Source organism: Meleagris gallopavo, chromosome 19 (assembly GCF_905368555.1).
Source record: "Meleagris gallopavo chromosome 19, MGAL_WU_HG_1.1, whole genome shotgun sequence".
NCBI lineage: Eukaryota > Metazoa > Chordata > Aves > Galliformes > Phasianidae > Meleagris > Meleagris gallopavo.
Window position 1 is genome coordinate 9,482,758 of NC_139422.1, and position 7,243 is coordinate 9,490,000.

Consider the following 7,243-nt stretch of genomic DNA (forward strand, 5'->3'; position numbering starts at 1 on the left):
AATTATACACTAGGAGTATTAAGTAACAGAATAAAGGGATCCAATACTGTAAATCTACAATGAGAGTATAAAACAGGGAGTTAAATGCCACGTGCTAATTTCAATACATTGTTAAAAACCATTTGATCCCTCAGCGTGATTGTAAATTAGAGAAATAATAGGAATTTAAAGATTAGAGTTATTCTTACTAGCACAGCTAAAAGTATTAATTAAATCCATTCAAATATAATTGTTGTTTTATTTTAGTGAAGCATTTTTGTAGTGCGGCGACCTCCCCTTCCCACATGGTTCAGGTACAGAAGAAATTGGGTTTACCCACTTAAAAGAAAGCGTTAGCTCTGCCCATCTCCTGTGGGAGTCACCGAGCCGCTACGTCACACCGTAGGTTTGGAGCAGCCCTGCCAAGGAGAAGCGTGGGGAGGCCGGCAGATGTCCACGTGTGTGTACGTGTGGGGGGGCTCTTCTCAATTTATATTCAAAAGGCATTTTCTTAAATTGATCAAATTAACTCCAGGTTGGGCAGGGTGGGCGCAGTATCGCAGCAGACATCCAACCCAAACGCTTCCCCCGCTGGGTACCTTAGATCCTCCTCTGCCCTACACTGGGCTGCCTTTTTTTTCTTCTTTTCTTTTTAAAAATGAACTTTTCTCAGTTCTTCCCCATCTCCAAACCTCCCAGTCTCCCCAGCTTTTAAGCACCCGCTGCTCCCCATTCCCCCCACCAGCAGCCTGGCTCTCGCTCACACTCAGCGTGGACTCACCACGGGCAATTCACACCAACTGGGATTCCAGTCGCCCTTTGAGCACGGGGAGCAACACCAACAGTGCCACAACTGACAAGTGGCCAAAAGCATTATTACTATCTTCAGGATGTTTAAAAAAAAAAACAACAGCGGTGAATAGTTCTATAAATTAAAAGTGCAATTGTCATGAGATTACAGAGGCTGAAGCCTGAGATTTAGAGGCTGATTAGACTTTCTATTAATAATGAGAACATTCGGTGTCACATTAGGTAAGAAAAATTAGCAAGGCCTATAAACACATGGGTCATGTCTTGGACTGATCAATCAGTAAGTCAAACGGCTGGAAGGAAATCTCTATTACAGACGGATGTGTTTTATTACAAATTGATTATATTTATTCTGAAATAGCCTTAGAAGTCCAAAGCACCAGGTAACTATTCACAGGACCAAACGAATCTATACTTAGCCTGATCCTGCAAAATATTAATTGTGCAGAAAGTCCCACAGAGCTCAATTACCACCTGTGCCACGCTGCTCAGGTCTGGCTTGGCAGGCGGTGGGACTGAACGGAGGGGAGCGGGCTGCTGGACTCGGTGTTGAAGAATCAAAGATCTGGTCACAATGGATTTAACTTCTAACAACGTGTGGGGTTTATACTGTGCTTATAATCACTTCTGGAGGAGGGACCATTCAGAACCTGATTAAAGACACTCCTAGAAGCATAATTACGTTTTTCTCCCAACTAAAAATGGTATTCCAATGTAAATGGCTGAGGAGACCCAGATGAAGTGCGATTACCTATATTCAAAAAGGCAGCAGCAAACTTTATTAATAGATCCTGTATAAAATTCAATGGAAAATCTATTCAGGGCCAAGGGCCTTACTATTTGGAGTTTCCTTAATAGCTTCCAATAAATCTGGGAAGCATAAAGGGGCCGTTAAATTAACATTTTCCTGATCTGTCACCTGTGGCACAGTTAATTTGTCAAGAAATTCTTTTAGCTTGTCACTGGACACTGTATATTCTGACAAATGAAGTCTGGAATAAAATTGATAAAATATCTTGTTAATTTTCTAGGAAATCAGAAATCTGATTCCATTAAGCTTTTATTGTTAGCAACATTATATTCCACCAATCCTTTAAAGAAGCCAAGAGTAACTGAATACACACAAAACATATATAAATCACAGAAAATTCTCTATCTTCACTAACAGATTCTCCAATGACTACCTAGCACTTTCATTCTGACCTTATGGCTGTTTTAGCTTGCAGTATCCATAACATCTTCAGCTCACCACTTCAAGCAGGAACAACGTTTTACCATCAACCTCGTGGCACAGCAATTCACATGGACACAGCCCTGAGACAAACGTGTGCGGGTACCACTTCCCATTCCTGCTAACAGCGTGCACACAAACGTTTCCCTTCGCTCCCTGCCTGCAGAGCTCTCCATGCACCGCCTGCAACCCCAGAGCTCAGCACTGCCATCCTTGCTGCTGCTGGACATGAGCTGCACAGAGTTATGCCCATTATTTGCAATGCCTGAAAAGTATCATCTTCAGAATTCACAGATTTTTTCTTCTTTTTATAACGTTAATTAGCAGATCAATGCATATTTTTGCACTTTGACAATTAAGTGTGAAAGCAGCAGCAGCTACAGTCAGCTTAGGAGAATTATGGTCATTAATAAATAAACTTCTGAAAGAAGATAACGGTAGTGGTATTTGTTGGGCTAATTAGAAGAAGCTAAGTGGCACCACAGCACATATGCAAGTTGCTGCTTCCAGACACGAGAGTGAAGAATACGATAGGTAACTCAAATCATGAATTTTAATAGGTTTTCTGCTTGTATTTGTAAGATGTGTAATTATATAAGCAGTGGATACAGTTACAATAGGAAAACTGCATACAGAATGACCTTCGTTGGCTACCTACGGTTTTAGAAATATCTGACACTAAAAAACGTTCTGTAACCAAATATGCTTGAAGTACAAACAGAACACTGAAAAAAAAGATACTTTAAGCTATCAATCCCTCAACACAGGAAGTCTTTCTAAGCCTTAAACTTCTGGTTACAGTTCCTGAGAACACACACGCCTCCCTCCCACACCAGGCGCCCCACACCTGTGGGTGCTGTGAGCCCTGATGTTGCTGCAGCCCAGCAGGAGACGTCCCTCACAAGGACAACTCGTCCTCAACCTGCTTCCGAAGCGCCCGCACGGCGGCAGGTCATGAAAGCCACTGAGAAAAGCCTGACTGCTGTGCCCTTCTCGCTTCTGAGCCGTTTTGCTGCACATCGCAGCAGAAAATTAAAACAAAGTCCATAAACATTTCCTACAGAAGAGTGATTAATTTTCAGCAATAATAATTTACTGCATCTTCCCGTACAATGGAGTTCTGTGACTAAATGTTATATCACTTTAAGATGAGATGTTCTAATGATATAATGCAAAGATTTTACTGAATCATTATTTAGTGGGAGTCATAAAAACCTCCAAAAATTAATCTTTCATGCACATCTAGCTTATCCAAAGTTAGCATTTAATTAGATGGCCTTGGCACAAATGAGCTTACTACTTTATTTGCTCAATCAGTATATGTCTCTTCAGTAATTATAATTAATTCCAGTCATTGACTCACCTCCCAGCAAACAGTGCTGAACATTACACAAAATGGAAACAAATGCTTACCCTTTTACAAACGTAAAATTTCTTTCTGCTCTTAAACCAAGAGGAACAGTCGTGCTTTAGGTGACAGGATAGGAAGTTTGCTTTACAGCCCTACACATCCCTTGCTCAAATACATGTTTCAATAACAGAGGAAAAACACGAAGGGGAACAATGTTAATGTGAGTGAATATATTTCAAATACAACTAAACGTTCTAAGAGATCAGAGCACAGATGCTTATGGCAATATAAAGGACTATTTTTCAGAGATGACTAAAAAAAGGTAGATTTTCAGTAACCTCTTAAAAAAAAAAAACAGAACTATTTTATTTATTTCTTCATCCAAAATAAGTGGGAATAGAAAGTTCATCTAAAAAACTGATTTATTAATATTATTATTTTTTAAAGCTTCAATGACCAAGTATCTCCAAAGTTTTCAGTAAGAACGTGGCCAAAACCCCTACGCTGCAGTGCAGGCTGACACCACCAGCATATGGCAGCAAAACAGGATGATGGATGCGCTTAGCAGCCCCAATATCCGAGAGCTGCACTACGTGGGAATGAAAGGGAGCTGCAACTAGTAGATTTTGGTGCGGTCAGTGAAGCAGCATCTAACATAATATGATGGTTAATTATTTAAAATAGAGTCTGTTCATTTCATTCGCAGAGTATCGGAACTGGAGAACACATCCAGCTGCAGGCTGGAACGCTCCCAGCCATAACACTGCGCCTGTACGAAAATACAGGGCACTTCCAGTCCTCTTACTCTGCAACGCAGCGTACTGTGTGCTGCTATGGGAAAATCAGAGTTCCATTTATTTCACCGGGTGGTTAACCATTATGGGTAATTTTCTTTACTATAGTAATCACACGATTACCTCTCTTTTTCGTAAGTCATTTATGGAGAATGCCACGACTGAGGCCACCAGCACAGCACAGCACAGCACAGCCCACCCGATGGCAGTGCCTGCAGTTTGGAAGCAGCCCTTCCAGGTCAGCCCTCCCCGAGCTGCAGTTCTCTCTCCTCCAAGCCCACGCTGCAGCCTTTGCAGACAACAATGTAAAATTCCATTAACGTGCTAAATACTTAATTTATCTTATTTGTGCTGCCACTATTCATAAAAATTTAACCCGGTAATTTCCTGTTATACAAAGCATAACAAAGTATGAATATTTAACTACGAGGTAAATAACACTTTTTTATTCTAAATTGTTGACTTCACTTAGCATGTCTGCTTTGTAGAGCATCGCACTATTTTTCAATTAAAGGTCCAGATGTTTCAAAGGCTCCAGTAGGCAACAGCAGTTATGAGAAATGCTTTATCTGCGTTGCAACGATCGCTACAACATCAGCTCCAGGCTGCGTTCACATACTCATGTTTTATTCCAGCCCCCCTCCTAACGTACCAGTTAATTATACAACACACAGCTGAGAAACATAACCTCCAGAGCTGGACAGTTTCCTTCCATGCTTCTACCTGAACCATTTTTTATTCCCACCTCAAAACTATGACTTACATATAAAATCATTTAATCAAATTTCCAAAATTACTGCCTGCTCCTTCTTGGCATTCACTCCCACAATTAATAAATCTATGCGAGTCTTGAGCGAGGAATAATACATATAATTCTTGTAACAGCATATTTCAATCATGTTAACATGTATTCATTTACATGATTCACCTTAAAGTCATTTTATTCAAATTGCTATGGATAAAATTTCTTGTTATTATTATGTGGGTTTTTTTTTTCCTTTTTCTTTTTTTTTTTTTCCCCTGACAAATTCTGTTCGAAACAGAAGGAAAAAATCTATAGTCCCCTTTACAGCCCAGGCTTCAATTACTTTCACTGAGGTATCATTTTCAGGACAAATGGATCCAGTCCATCTTTAATCCTGCCACACTCAAGCGGCGTTTTGCCAGGAAGGAAAGCAGCTCCTGTGCAGCAGGTCAGCACAACCCCTGCAGCACCACTGAAGTCAAACAGGGCGCTTGGAGCTGCCTTTCTCCCGAGCACTGAGCAGCCAGGGCTTGGAACGCGCCAACCAGCCAGCTCCACTACTTCTGCTGAAGAATGGAAACACGTTTCCAGATTTATCAAAATACAATTGCTACGGCTGCAACAGAAATGCATTCATTACCAGGAACTCCTTGGTTTCTGCGCACTGAAGAAAAGGAATGGCCTACTTTAGGAGAATTATTTACATTTTACTTGGCGATACGCTTTACAGTTTAATACAGAGGAACAGAGATATTCTTTGTAATAACGAAATGCAACAAAAACTTTTAATTAAAATCACACCATAAACATTATTTGTATGTTAAAGAATACGCCACGAGATCTTAATGAAGAGACGCTATTCAAAAGATAAATGTTTCTACAAATATTCAATGCTTAAACAGATCAGACTCTAATCCTATGCTTCTGTTGCACAAAGCAGACAGCTTAAGTTCCTCGAGGACATTTGCCAACCTTAGGTGGAACATTTTTAATACATCACCGTGTCACTTTTTAATGTGCCACAATCTATTAACCACATGGCAAACTAACAGGGATTTTTAAAATATGGGTTTTATAGCTTTGTGCTGGTGATTAATTAAATAAATAGCCAGCGTTTCACAAATCATCCCTCTAATTAGTCTAAAGCAGACACTCTGCATTCGCCGGCACTGTTGCCATCTGAAGCTCGCAGAAGGGCAGTAGCGTTACGCCGCCGAGCCGGGCACCGCCGAGCACGCCGCCACCGCGCCGCCGGGCTGGCAGCGCACCGCAGCCCGAGGCAGAGGTTCGACCGTCACAGGTGCTGCAGTCAGCTGGAACTTGACTCCAGCTGCTTGGAAAAGATGTTCTGCGTAATTATTCTCCCTCATCCTGAAGGAAGCGATCAAGGTAACAAAGAAGACAGAGCTGTATCTGAAATTTGACCTAAAGTTGCAAAGTCGCACATCGCAGAAAGGAACAAATATTTAGGGCAGATGCTAGAAAAAATGGCGAGCTAAAAGATAACAGTTTCTGTCAAAACATTTCAAAGTTGAGGCTGCAACTAATTACATCCAACCCGCTCCAAGAAATCAAGCCAGGCTTCGCATTAAAATGACTCAATTATTCTTAGAAAGAAAGAGAAAATCATCTGTAAAACAGCCGGAAATCTCCTTGCTTTTGCTGTGTCTAGTTGGAACGTTTCTCCCTGCGCTCAAATTAAACTCTTCGTAGCTGATGTGCTCAAGCTTTACTACAGGCTCTTATCCAACTATCACTAACTAGAATTTTCTATTCTGGAAGGCTTTCCTATGGAAATATGTAGAGCAGCATTTAATGACGTGGCCACAACAGCTTTCTCCCCCTCAATTTAAAATCCACTGCTGACACTGAAGATGACAAAGCAATGGGGCTACTCAGGAAGGCAAGATCTCATTTCCTCCATGAATTTCTCCTCAGCATCAGCACCGTGTGCACAGCAGAGGGGATGGGTGCACGCAGCCCTGGGGCTGGCAGCAGTGCCCCAAGGCCAAACAGCGGGCGCAGGGCTGCGGCACAGTGCACCCACCTCCTGCTTGCTACAAGGGCAAGACGTCACAAGATGAAGCAGCACAACCTTCAGAAAATGATCTATGATAAATAGTCCTAGGGCTGGACTGCACCAAGAAGAATTACATTGAATGTGACTTGGTTACACGACCCTTCAGTGAGGTGGGACGTCCATTTAATCAAACCAAATCTAAGCAATCGTGTTTCCAGCAATGCAGCCAAAGTACTTGCACTTCAAAGTTGATTAACAAAAGAGCAAACGCTTTAGTGCTCTGTCAAATAACACCATTTGCTCTCCTCGTGCA

General features: G+C 41.6%; 1 protein-coding gene across 4 annotated transcripts in view; it reads right to left on the reverse strand.

Moving 5' to 3' along the window:
* The window catches only part of MAPKAP1 (MAPK associated protein 1), an 83,741-nt gene that overhangs the window by 50,300 nt on the left and 26,198 nt on the right, over nt 1–7,243 (reverse strand). The gene's annotated exons all lie outside the window — the stretch shown is intronic.